At 42.7% G+C, this 24983-nt stretch overlaps 1 long non-coding RNA gene across 12 annotated transcripts in view; it reads left to right on the top strand.

The window, feature by feature from the left end:
* LOC310695833 overlaps positions 1-24983 on the top strand; it is a 73683-nt gene that overhangs the window by 18961 nt on the left and 29739 nt on the right. For 7 of the 12 annotated variants that reach the window (XR_014520253.1, XR_014520254.1, XR_014520255.1 and 4 more), the window contains exons 3-4: positions 1032-1169; positions 1304-1371. This is a non-coding gene — a long non-coding RNA (uncharacterized lncRNA). Of the gene's footprint in view, positions 1-1031; positions 1170-1303; positions 1372-1725; positions 1882-24983 lie in introns of all 12 variants that reach the window. The other 5 variants (XR_014520259.1, XR_014520260.1, XR_014520261.1 and 2 more) reach the window with 2 other exon arrangements.

The raw sequence follows: 24983 nt of genomic DNA, 5'->3' as shown, positions 1-24983 counted from the left end.
CTCTTTCCCCCCTCCCTCCTTAATATTCCCATAATAATTCTGATACAGTTACCTTGTAATACAATGTAATAGAGTTATTATTACATTCAATATTTTATACACACTGCTCCCTGTTACTGTTACTGCAGGTTCTCCATGCCTGTTTTAAAAACCAGATGTCTTCTTCCAGATGATCCTGGGAACTGTAGTTTGTTCAGGATTCTGGGGATTGTAGGTCTGAGAGGGAAGCCACAATGGCACGAATCATTTTGGGGGAAGTCATGTGCTTTACAGGTGCCTTGGATGCTCTTTAAAACATACCATCATAGAATTGTAGAGTTAGAAAAGGACCCCGAGGGTCAACTAGATGATCCATGGTCGATGGCCATCCAAGCACTGCTTAAAAACCTTCAAGGAAGGAGAGTCACTGCTTCAGGGCCTAAAGGCCTCTGGAACAGGAGAAAACAAGCTTGCGCCACCCTCCATGTAACAGCCCTTTATACTTTACTTATTGAAAGGTCTGCATAGTGTGGATCTCATATCAGTGTTATGAGAGTGTAAGCGACACATTTCTCTCTACCCTTTCTCCACACCAGGGGACTCCAAGCTTTCCTTGCCTCGGGCTGGTTTCTCAAGCAACGATCGCACAGAGGGCGGGGGAGCGTGCGCCCGTACACACACGCTATTTCTGGTGCACGTCTAGGTTGGAGGAGCACCGGAAATAGCTTGTGCGCATGTGCACGGGCCTCATCCAACCCGGATGTGCACTAGAAAACGTCCCCACGCTGTGCTGCGCAGCTAAGAGTGGGTGGCCGCGGGCGGCAGCAGGGGGCGCCGTGGGCCGGATAAAGGCGTCCCTCAGGCCTTAACTGGCCCCCAGGCCATAGGTTGGTGACCTCCACACCATGCAGAATTGCAATAGTAACCAGAAGGCTGGAGTTTGGAACCCAGCCAGGGCTGGCTCTGGGCAGGATCCTTGCATTGCTGGGGGTTGGACTAGATGACCCTTGGGATCCCTTCCAACCATGCCATATTATGATTATATCAAGCAGCTAAAGGAACAAAAAGATGCTTCTGAAACATTTGGGAATCATAGGAACACTCACCCCACCAGTGGCTTTCACCAAGAGCTTGCATCTTCCTTAGGAGAGAGGCATGCCAGAACAAGGACGGAAAGGCTCAGAGTTCAGGTAGGTAGAAATGCCAATTGAGTGCCCTATACTATCGGAATGCTTCCTTCCCATGTCCCCCACCCTCATGTGCCAGACTTCTGCTAGCATGGCTGGGAGCCAGGTGCGTGCTGATTGCTCCATTTTCTTTGCAGCAAGGGAGCCTTTCCCCAACATATACTTGGTTCTGGCCAAATCCCTGGAGAGACGTGATGACCCTCAGGTATTGGGGCAGAGGGAAGGAAGGGGTCCTTGTGAAACACGTTTGTGAGTCTGTGGCTTCTAGCAAGTGCTTTTCAGAAGCATTGCTCCCTCCAACAGGGGAGGCAGAGGATAGCCATCACGGCTAGTTGCCTTTGTTGGTTACAGACACTTTAAAAGTAGGCACAATTATATCATGACAAATTGTATGTAGCTTAAGCCTTTAGAAAAGCTGTAGCTATTCAAATGGCCTATCATGACAAAGTTTAGCTGCTAACATCCCTCTGAGGAAGTGGCGTAACAAATGGAGGCTCTCACAGTGAAGGAGGAATCAAAGACTTACTATATTTAAGTCAGTGCAATTGACTAATTCCAGGAACAAGTTTCAGGAAAAACATGTAAGAAGGGATAATACTGCAAATACAAAGGAATGGGAAGATCTGAACTCTTGGTAATCATCCATTCCTTCAAAGCGTTTTTGCCCTGTTCTTTAGCCAAAAAAGGCTTCCAGAGTTATTTACAAATGCCAATGGTAAGACAGTCAATTCCATGAAATTTAAATATATAAACCGGGTTGGGAGGGAGGAAAAGAGTATATTTAGGCACTAGGTATTTTAACAAGTTCTTTTTATGATCAGCGGGAATGGAATGAATTCCAAGGTAGGAGCCAAAGGTTTCTGGTATTCCGTCAGAGTCTATGGGTCCTGCAGTCTTAACTCTCCCTTTGCTATAGTCTGATGGAATGGCTGCAGATTGATGACACTTTAGCAGGGAGCCTGATGGAGCTAGTGTTTCAACAGAGTTTATGGAGAGGACTTGCAGTCCTTCTGATGAAATGGCTGCTTGTATATGTCATCTAATTTAGCTCCAGAAGGAATAGCCTTTAAATAGGATGGCTTTGTAAAAAGAATTACAATATGAGCAGGAAAGGCAAACAAACTAAAACAGATATTTGCAAGGCTCAGATGCAATTTGAACTTTTCAAAGCGGCCAGGAGTGTCACATGGATCACAAAAAGTGCCAGTGTGCTGTAGAGGTTACAGTGTTGGACTAAGACCCTAGAGATTGCGGTTCTAGTAACCATTTAGCCATGACAGTGTTTTGAAGCTGTACTACAGAAAGCAAAGACAGTTGTATTGCATATGTACACTTAGTTCAGAACTAAACAAGTTGGAAAATGTGAGAGCTGGCTACTTTGTGTGTGCTGAAATATAAAATGACTATTTTCTGAATGCTGTGCTGATTTGCTCCATTTTACTCGAGAATTAGGGTGGAATTGAAGAGTATCATTTGTAAGGTATTAATGTATTTGAAAAGGAAAAGCTGGTGCTAAGTCTCTACTAACTGCTTTTTAGCCCCTGGTAATTGTGCTTCATGGTTGGAAAAGCTCTGTGTTTGTTCTTGCCTGCTTAATTTCAGTTGCCTTTGTTATGGGTATTCCACTCCTCACATTAACCAAAATGCTTTAATTACAAAGCCATTTGTACCAATGTTGGTTAAACAAATCAGTGTTTGGAGAAAGCAGGATTCTGCCTGCAGAACTAATTTCCTCAGCTGGGTGGGAAGGGTTTGAGGGGGGAAATCCCCCAAAAAGTAATGTGGAGATCTAAGCAATCACAGCTGTCAGGACTGCAGGACGGGAGCAATCAGATACGTAATTATACTATTCTAATTACAGGGATTACAGAGATCGTGGCATTACAAATTGCATGAGCTGCGGGCATTAGAATACATTAAATGCTTACTTGAAAGCAAAGCAGGTGACTAAGCCAAGGATGCCCTGCTCTTTGTGAAGAATAAGACTTTGTGTGGAATTGATGACACATTCCCCTATTATCTAGATGGAATTTGGTATAAAGTGTGGAATTCAGATTCAGATGTTTCAATGAAAAAGAGAGAAAAGCTGGACCTTAAAAAAGATTTCTAAGATGGACTTTGAAACCTGAGGAACCAGAAGAAGGGCTGGACAGGATTTCAGGGGGCTGGAGGTTGGAGCTTCAGAAGATGGCTATTGAGCTCATATACTGTACGTGGACATCTCATATGCCTCTGGCCACTGTTGAAACAGAATGCTGGATAGGTGTTTGTTCTGATTCAGCAAATTTCTTAATGTTCCTTATCTCTAAAGCAAAAAAAAAATGTATGCAAGTAGTTTTTGCTCAATATTTGCAGGTAGCCTTATTTTTCCTCATATGATGTAAAATACGTTTTGATGATACTGTATGTATAGCCTTAATGATACTGAGGTAGAGAAAAATGAAGGAAACTGTAGGTGTAGGCCAACACTAATAACAGGCCAGCATAACCTTACAGCAGGGTGGCAGCATTACCAACTAGGTTATCTTGCCTTGGTGTCTGTTCATTTCATTGGGTTTCCTTAGAGCAGGACTAGCATTTGAAAAAATGTGGTTATGTGCGATGTGGAAGTGAAGCAGACCTTTCCCAACTCCCCAGCTCTTTGATCTCATTTATTACTGATAAGCATAGCCAATAAAACATGAGATTTAAAGAAATCATGAAATCTTGTAATGCACTTTGCTGTTCATGTTACACAGAGCACTTGAGATTTAAAACGTCTTTATAAAATTTGTGTTATTCATAACAATTCAAGGGAGAGCATAAGCAGATCTGCTACCTTGCGTTAAATTCTTAGTGTTTGCAAGAGAAAGACTGCACCCCATAGAACTTCAGCCAACTTAGAATACACAGCTCTGATTGAGGAAACTGACCACTGTAAACTATTATTAACCAGTGGTGTGCCTGATAAAGCAAATGGTTGACCTTCCTCTGTAATACTGTTATTATTGGAAGGATAGAAACAAATTCATTGTTTTGTACCTTCTTACCACATCTAAATAAACAGTGTCATGAAAAGAAAGGAAAGGAAATGTACAGAAGTAGAGGTTAGTCAGTGTGATGTAGTGGTGTAATGGTTAGAGTGTTGGAGACAGGAGTTCAGATCCCTGCTCAGCCAGTCATAGTTTCTCAGCCTAACCTACCTCACAGGGTTGTTGTTAGGATAAAATGGGGAGGGGGAAAACCAAGTACACTGCCTTGAGCTCTGGAGGAAAGGTGGGAAATAATTGCAATAGACAGATGGTCTTATAATCATTGCTCTTCTGTCACACAGTTCTTACCTTTGAACCCAGATTTTCCACTTATATTGCCAATGGTGATGTTGCGATCTGGGATTGACAACATCACATTTTTTGGCTACTATTTTAATGCCATTCTTTTTCAAAGCTGAGGAAATGTTTCAGCGAACAAGAAGCAAACTCAGCAGGTGGAGTGAGAATGGGTTGCAGAATATGTTTGGAAATTGAGAGTCCCATGGTGTCCTTAATGCATTAAGTTGAATAGGTGTCCCAGCAAAATGCATTTAACCCTGGAAGATTTCTGAAAGCCACCTCTCCTCCCATTTGTGATGAGTGCTTGTTTGCCTTTCGCACTTGTCAGTTCCCCAAGCAGCCCTAGAAATGATGAGTAGCAAACTCATTACCCCAAAATACAATTTGCAATTCTAATACAGATGTTATCCAAGGGTGCCTCTTGCGCTTTTATAGATCTCACCACTGTAACCCCCAGCATGAGACATTCCATGTTTCACAATTGATTTCCTTCCTTTTGCTATAGCCGTATTGGTTCATTGGATGTAATACACATAGTTTTATCTCTATCATATGATGAATGTACATATCAGGCACATCAAGTTAAAACACATTAAAATGTGTGCCATTAATCTGCAGGCTTCATGGTTTTTTTCGGTTTTTTTTATAAAAAAAAATTGAGTGCATGTTATCCTTGATCCAGTTGTGCATTTTAAAACTAGAAACATTCTTATGTGTAATGGTTGCATGCTGATCTGATCTGAAATTGAGAAATTGAAAGATGAGGATGGTCACCATGATTGCAAAGTAGAATGAGACACAAAATAGCCAGTGGAATTCTATAATTCTCTTCTTACATGTTATCTAGCCTCTCTCTAGCAAAGGACAACAGACTGAATTCTTAGGGTTATGAAGACTGTTGTCTTATAACTAATTTTGTCTGTTCTTGGAAAGTTATATGTATATCAGTTGATTATTGTGATTTTAGTATTAATAAATGGGTCCGATAGGCTATAAAATCAGACAATTCATAAATGTTCAAATCTAGAAAAATGGATCATAGTTGATTCTCCCCATAACAAAACAGTTGAACATTCATCATTGTTTATGACTTTTGAGAAACACATTTCAGAAGCTGAGGATCCTGTACACACACCCATGCTGATCTGTGGTCCATATTGTATTGAGACTGAGGCAATGTAACTGATTAGTGCAGCTGGTTATTCACAAAGTATGTCTCACAAAATTTTCACTGTGTTTAAGATTAGTGTATGACTATTATAGAACAGCTATCCTTTACCCTGGTGCATTTTGGGGGGAGACAAACCACAAACCTGGGTTCAGACATGGCTTAGCCCATAGCAGTGCTGCAGAACCAAGGAAGGAGCACAGCGGCCATCATTTTTTTTACTCCAAGAACCCACTCATTTGTGCTAAGTCAAATCCGCTTGGTGCTAAATGCACACTGGGCCTCTGAATCCAAGTACAGGATAATGTGTTTCCTTGATCAAAGTAATCCAGCATTCAACCTATTGTAGGCTTATATGGAGGAAGTGCTTCTCTCTGCATATGACCAGATTAGGTCATCATTACAAAGGACAGAATCTGCTTTATGTTCAGGAGGCCTAATCCATTCTTTGAATTCAAATGGCCAGCGTTCCAGAAGTTGTCAAATGATCCATGATAGAATGTTATGATTGCAACCTGGAGATTCCATGTACCTAACAGGTCAGCAACCTCAACAGAATATATTATTAGTGCTTTATCCCACTGTCTTCTCCCCAGACAGTCATGGAACAAAATGAGTCCTGCTGGCTTAAGTGAATGGAAGAGAAGAAAGGACCAGTGCAGAGGAAACCTTTTGCAACCACAGAGTTCTTTTAAAAGCCTATGTGTTGCATCCAACAATCCTATGTTACATGGCAAACAGAATCCCAGCAGCTCGTTTAATGTTTGCTGTGTTCAGTAAAAGTGTCTACAGTATCTGCTTTCTGAGCATTCTCATATCAACTCCTAAATCTCCTGTACTTTTGCAAGTATTTTGTGGATTATTTGACCCATTTAATCAGATCTTCATTTTCTGTTTTCTTAACATGAATCTTTTTGTGACTCCTAATTCAGAGATAGGGAGCCTGTAGACTGTCAGATGTTGCTAGACTGGAGCCCACCCCACCTTCTCTGGCCTTGCACTGATGGATTGGAGTCCAGTACATGGGGGACACAGATGTTTTACCCCAGCATGCATTAACCTAGTCCTCCACCTGTGCAAGATTTGAGTGATAAACAGGTTTGAGTGGTTTCTGCAAAAAATGTGGAATGATTACCTACATTCATCCTTCACCTTATGGTTTCCTTGTTATAGTGGCCATTCTGTGTCATGTACCATAGTAGTGATCTTGGTTCTGGGGCAGGGCTGATTTATTGTAAGTCCATACTTTTTCTTACTCATTTCTCCTCTGATCTAATCTGACCTATCACTTTGAATTACCTGGGCTGAGACTTGCACTACCTTGTTGTGTCTTAATCCCCCCCCCCCCCGTATCCTTCATCAAAGATTCTTTAGCTATGCTTTTGTCAGCACTAGAGTATTACATAGCAAATATGTATTTTTTCCTTGTGCTTCTAAGAAAATAGAGTGCAGTGTCTGTCTCTGTCTCTCTCTTTCCATCTCTTTTACAATTTGCAGCACATCAAAATGTAATTCTATCCTGTATTTTGCTAGTTATGTTTGTTCTAAGCAAGGTTCATGATGGGCAAATCCTCCTGTTTGCCTTATGACAATCTCCCTGTTAGAGAGATAATAAGAACAAAATTAGAAGGACTCTTGATAATCCAAGTGGTCCAAAGTGAATGAGGAATGCAAATCAGGTGAACAGTTAATTACTTTTTGAAAAATTCATTATTTGTCTAGAGCAGCTGATTGAAAAGCAGTGTTGCAATTTAAATTAAGACTATTTGTTCATTTCCAGAATGAAATAGTGTAATTTGACTTATAATCTGTTACAGCTTAGATGAGTAACAGTGATCTGAGCGCCCAAGGCAGCTTTGGCCAATTGAATAACAAAGCTTTCTGATGAAGCAGGTAGAGGTGAAATAAGGGACCTCTTCTTCTGATTCTAACATACAAGCACACACACACTAGCAATTAATTGTTGTCACTGTTGGAAACACAGTAGTGCTTTTATCCTACACCACTTGAATTTGCATATCATGTATCATTCTCCATGTTGCCCTTGGACATTATTATGATTGGTTGGAGCATAATACACAGTGATTCATCTTACACATGCAGCACTTTCCTTTTAATGAAGTTACAGGCTTTGCATATGAGTTAGCTTAGGGTGACATCACAATTAGAAAAACTATCAGATCTTACTCTATAGGGAAACAAGAATGTTTCTTTGCTACTAATGCAATAGTCTGATTCTTCTGAACAACTGGGTGTTTAGGAGGATGCAGCTGATCTAAAAATTTCCCTTAAAATCACAGGAGTGAGTTACACACGCTTCAAAGTCATTCTGGGACATATTGACTATCTCATTCTATACAGCTGCAGTTGACACATCCATTTTCAATTGGCTCTGTCCACTTATAGCAGTCTGTGAAATGCTTATTTATGCTTCAGACTTGTTTTCAGTCATTCTGATTTTGTGGCTTTTAACGTAAGTTAATATATCAAACCCTTTTACAGTCATGTTGAACGCAAAGCACTCTGGACAACGTAGGATTCTGTCTGTCTTGCATTGGCACTTGCCGTTATTTATGTCACTTCTTATATCTTGCTTTTCTATGTTATATCTGAAGCAGCTTATAACATCATGAAAACAAACTCATAAACATTGAAATTAGCGAAGTGACAATAAAATAACCTAACAACGAAACCTAGTGGCATCAGTTTAACACACTATCATCAGAAGTTTCAAAGCTCATGTTCTTGGATGGAATTAGTTCTTCCATGTATTATCTAATCTTATTTCAGAATCCTTAGGAGATGGCAGAGGCATAAACAACCATTTGTAAATTGCATGTCTTTTGAAAATCACAGAACAATTAATTCAGGAATAGGAGAAAAGAGAAGAGAGGTACCGGTACTTAAGAGACTCCTTGACCATAGCTCCTAGTTCCTTTCTCTCCTCTTCCATGAAAACTGTTTGTGGCCTGTGATGAGTAGGCTTCATGATGTTAGGATTGAAGTAAACTATATATTTATGCTGAAATTTCATATACGGTGGTACCTCAGGTTACAGACGCTTCAGGTTACAGACTCTGTTAACCCAGAAATAGTACCTCGGGTTAAGAACTTTGCTTCAGGATGAGAACAGAAATTGTGCTCTGGCAGTGGGGTGACAGTGGGAAGCCCCATTAGCTAAACTGGTACCTCAGGTTAAGAACAGTTTCAGGTTAAGAACGGACATCCAGAACGAATTAAGTTCTTAAACAGAGGTACCACTGTACTACTTGACATTGGGGGGAGGGGGCTAAGTGGTTTAGGGAAATTATAAAATCAAAATCAAATCTTGAAAGACAGTAGCAGGAGGTTGAAATTGAAACATAAGTGATAGAAAGGCCGTTTGGAGTGACTATGGAAGACTATATACTACTAATTTACTTCATGGGTGGTCAATGTGGAGCAACTCTCAGCCCCAGCCAGAATGTCAAGCAGCCAGGGATAATGAGAATTGTAGTCCAAAACATCCGGAGATTACCACGCTGACTAGCCCTGGTCTGTTCCACAGGTTGAAGGATAAAAGTATGTGGGTGCGGCAGGGGATGAGGGTTATTGTGACTTGCTGGACATGGCCTCGACAATAAGCTGATGCCCAACTCCCAGGTCTCCTAGTTTGTGTCCCTCAGTACCCATCATTCTGTGTCTTGTAAAGCTGTTCATCAGACAACTGCACAGCTGCAGTTTCCCCCATTGCTGTCTCCGTGCTAGAAACAGCTGCTTGTCATTCAGCTGTTAATGGGACAAGACCGGCTGGCATCAAAATTTGAGTTATGGCTTCCAAAGTTAATGACACTGGATTAGCTGGATGCAGAGGAGGGACTGCTGGTGGGACAATGATGAGCAGTCAGAGGGAAAAAAGGGGGCATACTGGGAAGAGAAGGTGTTGGAAGCTGAAGAAGCAACAGGGTTTAGTGATCAGGAAGGGTCTGTTGCAGAAAGCAGTTCAGAATCAGAGACAGGAGAGATAGAGGGCCAGAAGACAGAGATGAGACTGGCTTCTGAAGAAGCTAGGGGGTCGCTCCCTCCTGTTGCAACCAGCTTCCCTCCCCCATGGTCTCCCAGAATACGCAGAGAAATGAAGAGGCCAGAGCAAAGAGATACAAGACAATGGAGCCTTAGGCTACTGGGGAAGGACCCAGAGGAGGAGCCTTAGAGAGCAGTGGGAAAGCAGGGGCCTTCAGTCCTTGCAATTGCCTCATTGGGGCAAGACCTACTGGGAAGAGTTGCTGTGATCACTAGGCCTCCACTGTTTTGGTTTCTTTGAATAAGGAGTTAACTTCACTGACACTGGGTGTTTTATTACTGAACTATTCCTGACTCTGGCTCCTATCATGGGGTAGTTAATCTAGTGCATGCATAATCTAGGTCGACAAACTAAGGCCCAGGGGCCGGATCCGGCCCAATTGCCTTCTGGATCTGGCCTGTAGACGGTCCAGGAATTGCCATGTGGATCTGATTCTGATTGTTCGGGCTGCACCCCCCCCGACACACCACAGTAGCACCTGCACCCTCCCTCCTCCTGGCTTCTACCTACCCTGTGGAGGAAGGGGACTGGGCTTTGATTGGTGCCAGCAGCAGCAGCGTGATTGCTCAAGTGGGCGCCATTTAAAGCAGCCCCTCTCCGGAGCCCTTTCGCGCGCCGCTCATCATCCCTCTGTAGCCACCGCTGCCATCCGGCCCCCCACAAGGTCTGAAGGACAGTGGACCAGCCCCCTGCTGAAAAATTTTGCCGACCCCTGATCTAGTGCTCTTCAGATGATATTGGACCAACGCCCATCAGTTCCAACCAGCATGACCAACTATTGGGGATGGTGAGAGTTCTAGTCCAACAATATTTTGAGGGCACTGTGGGTGTCTGCTATAGACCTCCAAGCCCAGACTAAGGACTTGGATGCTGCATTCCTACAGCAGATTACCAAACATTTAAAAAGGAGAGATATAATAGTCATGGGAGACTTTAACTACCCCAGTATCTGTTGGAACTCACACTTTGCCAAGAATGTAAGGTCCAACTAATTCCTCCATTGCCTCACTGTCAGTTTCATTTCCCAGAAGGTGGAAGAAGCAACAAGGGGATCATCTCTCTTGTACCTGGTCCTCACCAACAGGGAGGAACAGATCAATAAAGTGAAAGTACTGAGAACCTTGGGAAGAAGTGATCATGTTCTCTTGGGCTTATTTTTACAAAAGCAAGGCAAAGCTGAGTGTAGTCAGACGTGCACTCTGGACTTTAAGAAGGTTGGTTTCAGAAACTTTTTACTGACTGAAATCATGGTCAGAAACACTCAAAGAGAAGCAAGTCTAAGCTGGATAGGAATTTCTTAAAGGGGAAACATTGAAGGCACAAATGAAGACAATTCCAACAAGAAGGAAAAGTAGGAGGCACTTACTGTAAACTGGTGTGGCTGCATAAGGAGCTTACAGATGAGCTAAGATGTAAGAAGGGCATGTATAAGAAATGGAAGAAAGGAGAAATCACAAAGGAAGAGTATACACAAGTAGCCAACAGATGCAGGGGAAAGGTCAGGCAGGCCAAAGCTCAAAATGAACTCAGGTTTGCAAGAAAGGTTAAAAGCAATAAAAAGGTTTCTTTGGCTATGTTCGAAGCAAGAGAAAGAGCAAGCAAGTAGAAGGACTCTTGTGTGGAGAAGATGGAGAAATACTATTGAGTGACTGGAAGAAGGTGAACTGCCTAACATCTGCTTTGCCTCTGTCTTCACCCAAAAGGAAACTGATGCCCAGCCTGGTGATAACAGAATAAACAATGCAAGGAGGGAGCTGAAGGGCTAAAGGAGCTTGCAGATGTGATTTCTGGGCCTCTGTCTATAATCTTTGAGAATTCCTGGAGAACCAGTAAGGTCCCTGTGGCCACCATCTTCAAAAGTGGGGGAAAGGAAGACCCAGGTAACTACAGACCAGTTGACAGTAAGAACTATTCGAAAGTGAAACAGACTCCTTTGGGAGATGATGGACTCGCCTTCCTTGGAAGTATTTTAAGCATAGGTTGGATGGCCTTCTGTCATGTATGATTTAGTTGAGATTCCTGCATTTCACAGGGTTGGACTAGAAGACTCTCAGTGTCCCTTCCAACTCTACCATTCTAGGATTCATAGATGCTAGAAACAGTTTGATCCCTCTTCCTTTCATTAAATGAACAGCTTCCATGACTGTTGCTGCTGCATATTTTCTCTGAACATCTTTTCCATGGGAGACCACTTCAGCCAGCAGCTGCACCCACCTCCTATGAATGCAATCATAGATGCAGGGCAATCTATTGCACTATATGAAAAATTAGAGCATTTTTATTCTTGTCTTTATTTTGATTCCTTCTAGGAGTTAGGAAAATAGGATTGCTGATTAAAATGGATACACTTCAGCTTCGTCCAAAGCCCTTCCTGACTGGCAATAAGATGACCTGAATCATGCTAATCAACAATTGCTGTATGTTAGGCTTATGGAAATACAACATCTGCACAAAAAGGGAGGAAGGATAATCAGTTGCTGATTACAAAACTTCACTTTATTTTAAAATGATTTTGTGTGTGTGTGTTTTAAGGTCAATTTCTGTTGGGACAGGAAATATCAGTATGAGACTCCCCAAGCCCTTGCTCATTTTATATTAATGAGATCATCTCACACAATTGAATTAATATTTGCAATACATTTGATCAGACTGCTGGTCTTCCTATAGTGACTTGTGGATGGATACATTATTCCTACCATATAGATTTGCTGAACTCTCTTCAATTAGAAATTGCTTCATGTAGAGAAAAGTCTGTGTCACACAATCAAAATTATGAATACTGTTTCTGAATTGCATTGTAGACTTTCCCCATGAATATTGTGTGTAGCCATCAGTTAACTTCACTGTATACAGAAAGTAGCTAAATCAGTTGTAAAAATATTAATATTCCTTTATTTATCTTAATGCCTGATCAAACTTATTTAGCATGTATTTTTGAAGGAGTGTTTTGAAATCCCATTAGTTATTTCTATTTCTATTTTTATTTTTTGCATCAGGGACAGCATAGTCAGAGGTAGGCAACCTTTTGCTAGTAGTTAACTGAATCTCTGCAGCTCAAGACAAAGTTGACTTGGGAAACCTAGACATATTTTATATTTCATATTAACATGCTACATCTATTTGAAGCCTTTTTTACATCTTTTTAAATATTGTAAGGAATTTTGTGCGTCATTGCTTCCTCCCTTTTTTTGTGGGAGTATAGTGCAAGTCTCAGCTCAGAGGGCTCAACGAGACTTCCAACTTTCCCCTGGGAAAATGCACTCTTTAGTGCTGAATCAGAGCAATCAGTAATTGGGTTTTCTGTGGATTGGCATTTGCTCCAATTCACCGCTAAAGAGCAGATTTTCCCTGGCAAATTAGTGGAGCAAACAGAACACTGCTTGGACATGTGCAGGACAAGTGGGAAACCACTTTGGACCTGTGCTTTCTGTGCACAAGACAAGTGGAAATGTGGATGTGCTGAAAGTCTACAGCCTCTGGTTCTATCTATGTTGCCACATTCTACAAATAGCTCTTGAAATCTTTTGATTCTTTTCCTATAAGGATATAGAATAGTTTGTGTTCTTGCTTGGACATTAGATTTGCTCCTTGTCTATTAGGCTTATGTGGCATCATGCCAGGAGCTACATGTCATCAACTCCTGAACTGACTGCCTGAGAGAAGAGGATCTTTCTTCTTTTCACACAGGAGGAATGACTTTTCCTAATATGTTACCATTACTTGCTGTAATACATGCCTGCACCACCTAAATACAAAATAGGTATGCTTTTTTCCCTGAAAAGAACTGGTTTGTATCCAATGCAATCTGTCTGCAGGTGGGAAAGACTATCTTCCTCTCCTCTGCACCCCCGTGTTCCTTCAAAACCTGCTCTTGAGTGTTGGGAAATCCTCCAGAGCAGATTTTGACGGTACGCAGATGAGAAAAGAGGAAGAGGAAGTCCTGTTACATGAGTGGAAATTTGCTCATTCACTGTTGGTTTCTGCCCATAGCTTTAGTTATATGCAGATTAATGCAAATTGGTCGATTCATTTGATTAAGATTTGTTTTTAATTGGATGAGAGCCCTACAGCAGACCAAAATTTAATGTGTGTATGTGTTCTATATAAAAAAGACTTGCAAAGTGAAAACATCACTGCCATCCACATTGCTGTCCAGAAAGTCGGAAACCAAGACTAGTGGGTAGAGATCTTAGATGAGAGTGAAAAATGAGATGACTTTGTGTTTTCGGAATCAGTAAATCATCCAGCCTCCTCCTGAAGAATCGAGCCTTTTATGGCTGCTCAGCCCCTTTTCAAAGACTGTTTTTCATGCAACTGGCAGGAGGCAGGGATCCAGCTGTTTCTCAAAGGACAGCAGGAAGTGGCAACCTCCTTGTTTCTACTGGTGGGTGAAGCTTGGTGAAGACTCTCACCCTTGGAAGCAGAAAGATCATCTGCAGACATCTGATGGGTCCCACACAGCCTCTTTGTAGCTATCAGCATGGGCTGGACTGATTCCTGATGGGCATAGAGCATGTGCATTGAAACCCCTGCCACATGTAGAATACTAACTCAAAATTCAAATTAAATAAGGATAATTAACAATTAACAAAAAGCTAAGCAGACAAGTAATTAGATATTCCCTGACTAGTGTTTACTGTAATTTCGTGACCCATTCATAATTAACCTCAGATTGTAAAGTATATTGATGAGAAGCCAAAGTATAAACTTGTATTAACAGTGACAGAATAAGGTGCCAATTAAACTGCATTTCATTCAAGCTTGGGAAAGCAAAGCTATAATGGGTTTTTATTATCTTCCCATGCTTCCCTATGCTTGGCACGTGCCAGAACGAGATTAGGAGTTGATGAAAGGGGATAAAAAAACTGCCTGATGTCTGTAGCAAGTTGGGGGCGGGAAGTAATAATAAAGAGGGTTTAAAGAAAAACAATAAAAATGTTAAGCAGCCTTCTGCTGTACAGGAGTGCATACGCATGCTGAATAGGATCAACACATGCATCCCAAAGTTAACCTTTTTCAGGTATGGCCTGAATAGCTGGGCTTCCAGTGCATTCTTTTTTGACAGACAACCAGAAAGCTAACTCGGAGGCATTATTAACCTATCTGAATGTCATGTGCCATTCTATTGATACTTTGTTAAGGATAATCAATGGTGATAACTTTTTATTCCCTCCATTAAGTTTTGTTCTTCCTTGTAAGAAGCCACTTTCTCCATCACAGCAGATTGATTCTACAACAATGCCAAACCAAATGTGAGAAACTGCATTCCTAGGACTTATTCTTTCTTGAATAAAGCAAAGGGGTGTGTGTGATTAAATGAAACCCCTGGCTCTTAATTTCTCAACAGCGTGGATGGGGATGCTGTGGGATTCCAACACTCATCAATCCCACCAATGAGCATGACCAGTGGTTACGAATGATGGAAGCTGTAGTCCAGTAACATGTGGAAGGCCACAGATTCTCTTCCCCTGTTCTACAGAACATTGCCGGTGACAGCTGAAGCTAATCCCTGCCCTGCCCTTTAACTTATCTTCCATTTAAAAAATCAGTTTATCAGATTTATATCCTAATGTTTTGACCATCAAATCCTCCAGCAATTCAATAGATAATTTTAAAAGCTTACTTCTTACACCCCTTGCCTCATTATTCACAATACTTTAGTTTTCACTGTAGGTTATGGTTTTGCTATAGCCCATTCCTTCCCAGCATCTTACTACTATCCATCTCCATCTTGTAATGGATTAAAGAAAGCTTGTAATGTTAGCTTCACAGCTCCTAAGCACAGTTCCCATAGTTGCATGTCCTCCAGACAGTTGACTCTTTTAGACATCCAGCTTGGCAGCTGCCTGCTGTCTGCTGTCCCCTGTGACAGCAAAATTCTCTTTTATGATACTGTTTGCTCAAAAGAATGCCATTGAAATCAGTGGGATTTACTCCTAGGTAAGTGTGTATACAATTGATACCTTAGGCGTCCATCCTATGCCCACTGACCTGGAACTTGTACCTCTGTAGACATGCATAGAGCTAAAGCAGAGAGGAGTCAGGTGCTGTTCACTTGTAGTGTGTTGTGTTGATAAGTATGGAATGGCAGTTACTTGGATGCTGTCCTTTCTACTCCCTTCTTCTTGGGATATCTTCTAATATCTGAGAAAGGGTCATAGCTTGGTGGTAGAGCATCTGCTTTGCATTCAGAATTTCCCAAGTTCAATCCCTAGTAGCCTGGTACAGCTGGGAGACACCTTTTCTGAAACCCTGGAGAGCTACTGCCAGTCATTACATATGATACTAAGGTAGATGGACCAAGGTTCTGGGCAGCTTTCCATGTTTCTGTGAGGAGTCAATATAAGGAGGATCCATATAATGTGTGTTATGCATGTGCTAAAGTTGGTTCTTCTCAACTTTGTGTGTACTCCTTAAAGAACAGTTTGTATGTCCACACTACAGACATTTGGACCAATCCCCAATCCCTGCTCTATGATACATCCAGCTCTAAGCCACTTACCCATTGATAATCCTTGAGTATCAATAGCTTTAACATTGCTTTAACAGCATTGCCCAACAACTGATGGTCAAATCTGGCACTAACCACTTAGGCAATGTGATTTGTTTATGTAGTTGTGGGTTGGAAGTGTACGTTGAGAAAATAATATGCAGGTTTGATATGGTGCTCTTCAGAGTGTCAAACCAAACAATGCACCCCTACCCAAAGGAGTGTATAATTTAAATTAAATTATTACTTCAAGAAAGAAGGCTTCTTGGAAACATAGAAAGTTGCTTTATACCAAGTCAGACTATTTGTCCATCTAGCTAAATATTGTACTTTCACTGGTTGCAGCTCTCTACCACCTGATGCATTAACTGGAGATGCCAGGGAGATTGAACCTGAGGCTTGTATGCAAAGTGTATGCCCTTGCACTGAGCTACAGTTGCTCCCCTTAAGTAAGAATCATGTCCCCAAACCAGAGGTAGGGAACCTGCCCTACTGCCTGACTCCTGTCCAAGCCAATACAGCTAGTGATGATGGGAAGCCAACAGCATCTAGAGTGCCATAGGTTCTCATCTCTGTTCTGAATGGACAAACTTCAGCTAAGAAAGCTGCCAGGAGAGGAGTTCGAACTCTTCCAGAGACTGGAACTCCTGGGCCTGGGCTGGTGAAGTCTGGCACCTTTGATCCCTGAGCCACTGTGCTGCAGAGAGCTTCTTTAATTGCCGTATTTTTCGCTCTATAGGACGCACCCGACCATAGGACGCACCTTGTTTTAGAGGGGGAGAACAAGAAAAAAAATTCTCCCCCTCTCTGCTCAGCGCCCCTTCAGCGAAGCGGCAGGAGAAACGGAGCCCCTTCCATTTTTCCTCCCGCTTCACTGAAGGGGCGCTGCACAGCTCTCCCTCTCTGCTTGAAGCCAGGAGAGTCTTGCTCTCCCGGCTTCAGCAAAAGGAACCCGAAGCCTTCAGAGCGCAGCGCGAGTTTCCGCTGCACTCCAAAGGCTTCAGGCGGCTTATCCCTGAAGCCTGGAGAGTGAGAGGGGTTGGTGCGCACCGACCCCTCTCGTTCTCCAGGCTTCAGCGAAAGCAACGCGTAGCCTCCGGAGCATGGAGGGAGCTTCGCGTTGCTATCGCTGAAGCCAAGGAGCCTGCATTCGCTCCATAGAACGCACACACATTCCCCTTAATTTTTGGAGGGGGAAAAGTGCGTCCTATAGAGTGAAAAATACGGTACTTATTATTATTTATTCAAACAACTAAGCTGGGACGTAAAGGTAAAGGGACCCCTGACCATTAGGTCCAGTCGTGACCGACTCGGGTTGGGCGCTCATCTTGCTTTATTGGCCAAGGGAGCCGGCGTACAGTTTCCGGGTCATGTGGCCAGCATGCCTAAGCTACTTCTGGCAAACCAGAGCAGCGCACGGAAACGCCGTTTACCTTCCTGCCGGAGCGGTACCTATTTATCTACTTGCACTTTGACGTGCTTTCAAACTGCTAGGTTGGCAGGAGCAAGGACCGAGCAACGGGAGCTCACCCTGTCGTGGGGATTCGAACTGCTGACCTGATCGGCAAGCCCTAGGCTCTGTGGTTTTGTTGGGAAAAAGCACCAAGGCAAAAGCCAGCTCCAGATGGCTGGAATGCAAAACAGGATGTTGTGGTTTCTCACTGTACTGTTGGAGAAAGGGTGGAGCCTATTCTCTGTACTGAGCACCGGATGTTAGCTCAGTGTGTCATATGACCTGTGCTGGAAGTACAGGGGAGGAGTTGTGACTCTTCTGATGGAGACTGAAGGGTGCAGTCACATTTCTATGTGCTGTTGAGTGACAGGAATAAAACATGTAGAAAGGACTCCTGTCTGTCTCATTTCTCCTCCCTGGGAGAATGCAGGGAGGGAGAGAGAAGCAGAGGGTGTGTTCTTCTCACGACTAATGAGAAGAATCGCCGGGTTTGTTTACCTAGCCTGCCGAGGTCGCAGACGGACGGTAAGCACAGTATCTCGCTCAATTGCCTCAGGGGAGGCCAGGTACCTCTGCCTGTGAGCTGTAGATACTGACATATGGTAGCAGAGGATGGTTTCGATCCATCGACCTCTGCATGAGAGGCTGGTGGAATGTCCTCCTCTGCTCCAAGGGAGAAGGCAAGCGTCTGAAAGAAGCCAGAGGCTCGACAGACAGCTGGTGGAAAGAAGAGGTGTTTTCCAAAGCAACAAAGTTCAAGGTATGCTGCACATTTCGGGCTAAAAGTGTGAACGCAGGATGATTAATTCCCTGTTTCATAGGAGCTGCGTGTTGGAAAAACAAAAGCTCCGGAAGGAAAGGCCTGCAGCTCAAAGCTGAAGCCTGCATTCCACAAATTCTTGTGGTTAAGATAAGAAGTCCTGAATGCACTGTTGCTTAGTAACGGAAAGTTGGAAAGTTACTGGCAAAAGGGGCTGGATTGTGTGAGCCTGGGAAAGCGAAACAAAACCAGAGAATTGTTTTGGCTACACGTTTAAGAGCTCTTGGAGAAGGGACTTTCCATAGCAGCTAGCGTCAAGCTGCCAGGTGCTAAAAGCATAAACAGCTTGCAGTTTGCCTGACTGAGAAAGGAAAAAACAACTGTTGGATTTTACAGTTTGCTTGACAGTGTGAGCTAGAGGCTTGGCTTCAAGATGGATGCCAAGAAAGCAGGAGGTTTGCCTTACCCACCTCCCTTAAACAATGACAATTATTCATCTTGGTCTGTAAAGATGAAGGCCCTGCTGCAGAATCAGAGGCTTTTTGATGTAATTGAAAACCCCATCCCTGCAGCACCAACCGGAGGTTGGGAATCACGGAACGTGAGGGCCAGGACTGCTATAATTCTGTGTGTCTCAGATGAGCAGTTGGTGCATATCCAGAATTTAGAACACGCGAAAGAGGTTTGGGACACGCTGCGTACAACGCATCAGAGAGATGCTGGTTCTTCAGCGTTGCTGTATTTTGAGAAGTTGACCAATCTGAGACTTGCGCCTGATGGAGATGTTCAAGCGCACCTGACAGAAATGAAGTTTCTGCGTCAACAGATGGTGGAACGCAATTTCCGTCTTCAGGAGGAAGTGTTTTGCTTCATGATGATAAACAGCCTTAATCGCACCTACAAGGTTGTTGCCAGTCAGCTTGGTTCCCTACCGGCCGCGCAGCTAACCGCGGAAAGAGTGTGTGCTGTGGTCCTGAATGAACACGACAGACTTGCTGCACTGGAAGTGAAGGACAGGGGGAGGGAAGAACAGAGTTCTAATTCCCCCACTACTGGTGATGCTACTGGAGAGCATGGTGTAGCGTTGAGTGCTGTCCGATGCTACAATTGTGGACAGACTGGGCATCTACAGCGAAACTGTAAGAAGCCACGACAGTCAATAGGAGCAAAGAGCAGCTCTACGAAGCCTGAGGCGTCAGGCAAAAGCCGTACCAAGTGCCAGGTGAAACCTGCAAAGGCTATGATGGCGAAAGGAACCACGCCAGATGTTGGGAACTCGTTCATAATCGACACGGGCGCGACCGTCCATATGTGCCCGCACAGACGATTATTTTCGACATTGAAGAAGCAAAGCTTCGCTGTGAAACAGGCCAACGGTTAAGAGTTGGAAGTGACTGGAATTGGAACTGTGTATCTTGAGAGTCTGAACTTGACTATAAGTGATGTTTACCTGGTTCCAGAACTGAGATTTAATCTGCTGAGCGTGTCGCAGATTGCAAAGAAAGGACTGAAACTGACCTATGATGCTAAAAGCTGCAAGATCTACAAAGATGGAGAACTGTTTCTTACTGCCAAAGAGAAAGATGGACTGTATTTGTTGGCTTTTGATCAAAGTGATTACATGAAATGTAATTCTTCTGTTTCTAACGAAATCTCTCTTGCAGGTGTGACCAGTGTGAGCACCAGGAAGGTGACTAAGAAGGTCGACAGAGCATTTCAGCGGGTGTATGCTGATGTGATTGGTCCTCTAGAACCATCTAGAGGCGGTGCAAAGTATTACCTTTTGTGTGTGGATTGTTTCACTAATTATTCTTGGGTTTATTTGATGGAGAAACCGCAAGAAACTTTAGAAAAGTTTCAGGAGTTTTGTGACAAGGTTAAAAATATGCATGATGCTAACATTGATTGTCTTTTCACAGATGACAAACAAGTTTTTCTGTTACAGAAGTTTCAGAAGTTCCTGGATGGAAAAGGGATAGACCACAAAATTGCTGTTTCGCAAGAAGCGTGGAACAGGGGGGTCTGTGTGAGGGTGAACAAAGAATTGCAAGAGGGGATGAATGCGCAATTGCTGAGTTCACATTTGCCACATGCTTATTGGGCGGAGTCGCTAGCGTCCTATCTTCATGTTTGGTTGAGAAAAGTCTCAACAGAGTTGGGATGTTCTCCTTTTGAGAAGCTGTTCAATAGAAAACCTTCTGTTGCCTATTTTAAGGTTTTCGGGTCTCATGTGAGAACAGAAGCTCCAGGTGGAGTAAAGAATGCCAAAGGCATTTTTGTGGGTTATGAAAAGGGTCTCTACAGAGTAATTTTGTCTGAATCTGGTCAGGTGATTCTCACAAAGTTCCTAGAGAGTGCTCCAGAGCAAGAGTGGGTTGTAGAACAAACATTTCCCACAGGTGGCAATTCAGATGATGATGATGATTTTTCTGATGTCACAGATTACAGTGGTACTGATGATGATGACACTGATAGCTCAGAGAGTTCAGTTGTAACAGTCATTGAGAGGAAATCTCACACAATGGATAGACCTTCACAGGTGAAGGAAGAACCACTGATAGCTACTGGTTCTCAACAGAGTCCAGAGGTTGAACCAGTGAGCACAGAGGATCAGAACCTCAAACGCAGGTCTGAGAGAGTTACAAAGGGTGTACCACCAAAGAGGTACTCAAAAGAGTTTGCTAACTTAGCTGTTGCATGTGTTGCTATTGTTAACAACTCAAAGCAGGTTAAAGCAGTGTCTAAGTCAGAGACAAAGACACAACAGAGAGTAGCTAACCAAGGTAATGCAGAAGCACTCATTCCTTGGAAGCCAGACAACCAGAGAGGTACACTGGTGAAACCAGTGATGGGAAGTTCCAAGGGTGGAACTGAAACAACAGGGGACTGTTATATGTATAACAACTGTTTGTTCTCTTCTCTGGATCATGTTTTGCCAATTGTTGCTTTTGGGGGAGGATGTTGGGAAAAAGCACCAAGGCAAAAGCCAGCTCCAGATGGCTGGAATGCAAAACAGGATGTTGTGGTTTCTCACTGTACTGTTGGAGAAAGGGTGGAGCCTATTCTCTGTACTGAGCACCGGATGTTAGCTCAGTGTGTCATATGACCTGTGCTGGAAGTACAGGGGAGGAGTTGTGACTCTTCTGATGGAGACTGAAGGGTGCAGTCACATTTCTATGTGCTGTTGAGTGACAGGAATAAAACATGTAGAAAGGACTCCTGTCTGTCTCATTTCTCCTCCCTGGGAGAATGCAGGGAGGGAGAGAGAAGCAGAGGGTGTGTTCTTCTCACGACTAATGAGAAGAATCGCCGGGTTTGTTTACCTAGCCTGCCGAGGTCGCAGACGGACGGTAAGCACAGTATCTCGCTCAATTGCCTCGGGGGAGGCCAGGTACCTCTGCCTGTGAGCTGTAGATACTGACAGGTTTAACCCACAGCGCCACCCACGTCCCTTAAGCTGGGACATAATAGAGGCTTAAAAAATTATGCATGGTATGGCTAGAGAATGTGGATAGTGAGGTTTTCCTCCTTTCTCATAATACCATAATTGTGGGTCATCCAATGCAAAATTGGTAGTAGATTAAAGATTGACACAATAACATTCACACAATACTTAACTAATTTATGGAAGTTGTTGCCACAGAATGTGGTAGTGGCTTTTTACTTAGAAGGCCTCTAACTTTATGGTGCTGCCTGTTTTGCATATGATACAGCTCCCTTGCCCAAGGCAGCTAAAAGTTCTGGTCAGTGCCTGGGTGGAAAACCAGCTATAAAATCCTGTATGTTGCCTATAACTTCCATGATAGAAGAAAAGCAGGATATCCATGCACTGAATAAATAGAGGGGATTAATCAGATTCATGGTTGTGCAATATTTGTCATGACTGACTAAATCACACCTCTACATACCAGTTGGGGTGGGAGAACAGCATAAGAGGACTGTTGCCTTCTTATGTGTATCTCAAGAGCATCTGTTTGGCCACTGTGGAAAACAGGATGCTGGACTAGATATTCCTTTGGTCTGATCCAGAAGGGCTCTTTTATGTTCTTACTTACTACCAGCTCAGCATGTGAAATTACATGAATGTATAAAGTACAGGGTAAGATGGAATTGACCCCTCTGTGTTAGATATTGAATCTAAGGAAGATAGCCCTCTCTCTCTCTTTAGCTGCTATTGAAACCATAGAATGGGTCGTGTCCTTTGAAACATCATCTGCCTCATTATGCAACTAGAGCCCTCTCCCCCTGTGTTCTGACTCCTGGATGCCCCCACATTACCCTGTCTCGTTGGAGTGTGGGTCACTGCTGTTATTTCCCTCCCAAGTTACAAGAGCCATAAAATTATTCTCCAAAGGGAAACGATTGCAGCAGATGCCACCTCCCCAATTCCCTCAAGTTCCAGACATGGATGTGATCAATGGCATAAACAAACAAGCGCATCAGCGCTCCAGCGTCTGCTGTGAACAAGGACAAGTAATCTTAATTAAGGTATTGTCCCAAAACTTTCTAAAATATGGAGAGCTTGCACTCTCAGTCTTAATAAACTGCTACAAATGAAGAACTAATTTATATTTAACAAGGCATTTACTGGATGTTAGTCAACTAAGGATTGATTTATCTAAAAACAAAGAAGTGGAGAGTTATAGCTGTCTCATCAGCTTACAACTGTCAAATTCTAATAAAAGTTTTAGTCTAATAAAAGTAATCAACCTAGTGTATGTTAGCAGGCACTATACATTTTGCTAAAGTGCTAGTGATCATCAGCAAGGAGGATTGTATGTCATGGGGTTTAAAGATTCATTTTTTAAAATAGATATTTTATTAAGGATTTTCTTGTTTTACAGAAGTAATATTCATTCTGAAGATTCATCTATCCATCCAATGCATTCACTTGCTCAGACTATTTTACAATGATTATAATACAACTACTGTATCCTGTAATCAAACAATTTAAAACAAAGTAATATAAAAATGTAAACAAGCTCAGCCAGTAAAATACTATACAAAACACCATCTGCCTAGCAATACAAAAGCTTACCAGAACAGAAAAGCTTTCACTAATAGGCAGAAAACCGCAAGGGAGGGTGCCAAGCAAACCTTATGGAATATGGTGTCCATTGGATGCAGCCACCAAGAAGGTCCTATCTTTTGTCCCAGACAAGCACTCCTCCAGGTCAGGCAGGATACAAAAAAGGGCCTCTCCAATGGAGATTAGGGAGGAGACAAGTTATTTAAGATGAGTTGGCCCCTGAATTTTCCTGGACCCAAGCCATTTAGAGCTTTGTAATCACCAGCACTTGTGGCCAGAAACAAATTGGCAAGTAGTTGCAGGATAGGTGTGATATGATCCCATGCTCAAACACCTGCTAACATCCTCTTTGCCACCATCTGGACTGACGTAAGCATTCAAAGACTCTTCAAAGGTAGCCCTGTATATAAAGCATTGGATTTATCCAGTCTGGTTATATCTAAGATCTTCGCTGAATGTCAGAATTCAGAAAAGAATAGAATGAAAGTAGAGTAGAGAAGGAGAAATAAAGAAATAAGGAAATGTGTTTAAGTTAAATGGAAAAGTAAAATTATGCTAAGAGAACGGTTGGAAGTCAGGTCACTTACGTGGGTGTGGGTGTAGGGTACGTTTATAGGTACGTATGGTTTAGTTATATGTGGGTATGTGGGTACCTTTTGTTAAGAGGATAAGGTATGGTATTGTATTTGATTATATAATGATGTCTTGAATAGTATTGTAATGAATAATGTATGTATGTCTTATATGTTTTACATGTTAATAAAACATAATTTTTTTAAAAAAAGAATGTCAGGTGAAGAAATAGGAGTACCTCTGCTGATGGTATTCAGTGAGGTCTTCAACTGGCCTGTTGTTTTCTTGCGGCATTACAATGTGCAGCCCTTATTGCAAAATTGCAGGGAGATTTTTAATTTAACGCAAAAGAATAGTTTTTAATAAAAATTCCCCTCTAGATTCTACCACTACATTCTAATGCATGGGAATAACAAGCTTAAGTTTCCAGGTATAACTGGGTAATATTTGTAGGACTAATTTAATTGTGTGTTTCTCCATTTCCCTAAGCTGTCCTTCTTTCCAGACTTGCTGAGAAAGCACCTGGGGAAAGGGTCATGCTGTTCACTTCGGTGGACAAATTTCTTAAACAAACAGAGAGATACTTAACCACAAACAGACTCCAGGAAGAGAAGTATCTTCCTGCCAGGGTGGGAAGCTAGAGAGTGAGTTCAGTGTCCCTGGGTGTTTACAATTCCAGCTGCCCTGACTATGAATTGCTTATTTTTGGACAATAGGGCACAGACACTATAATTTGGTGTGTGATCATTGACACACCCTCTCCTTTGTCTTCCTTTCAAAGCCAATATCTCAGGCCCAGATGGGTTAATACATAATGCAGACATGCAAGTAATTGGCTGCCTTTGTATAGCAGTCAGTCATAGCTCGCTGTCCCTCTGATCCACTATTAGTGGCCATGCAAACACTCCTTCCACCTAATTAAGCACAGCTTTGAAAATACCCTTCCCAATGATGTTCCAGTCCCAAGCTA

Source organism: Podarcis liolepis (genome assembly GCF_965112155.1).
Source record: "Podarcis liolepis genome assembly, chromosome: 16".
NCBI classification, from domain to species: Eukaryota; Metazoa; Chordata; class Lepidosauria; order Squamata; family Lacertidae; genus Podarcis; species Podarcis liolepis.
This window is presented reverse-complemented; position numbering and strand designations above follow the sequence as displayed.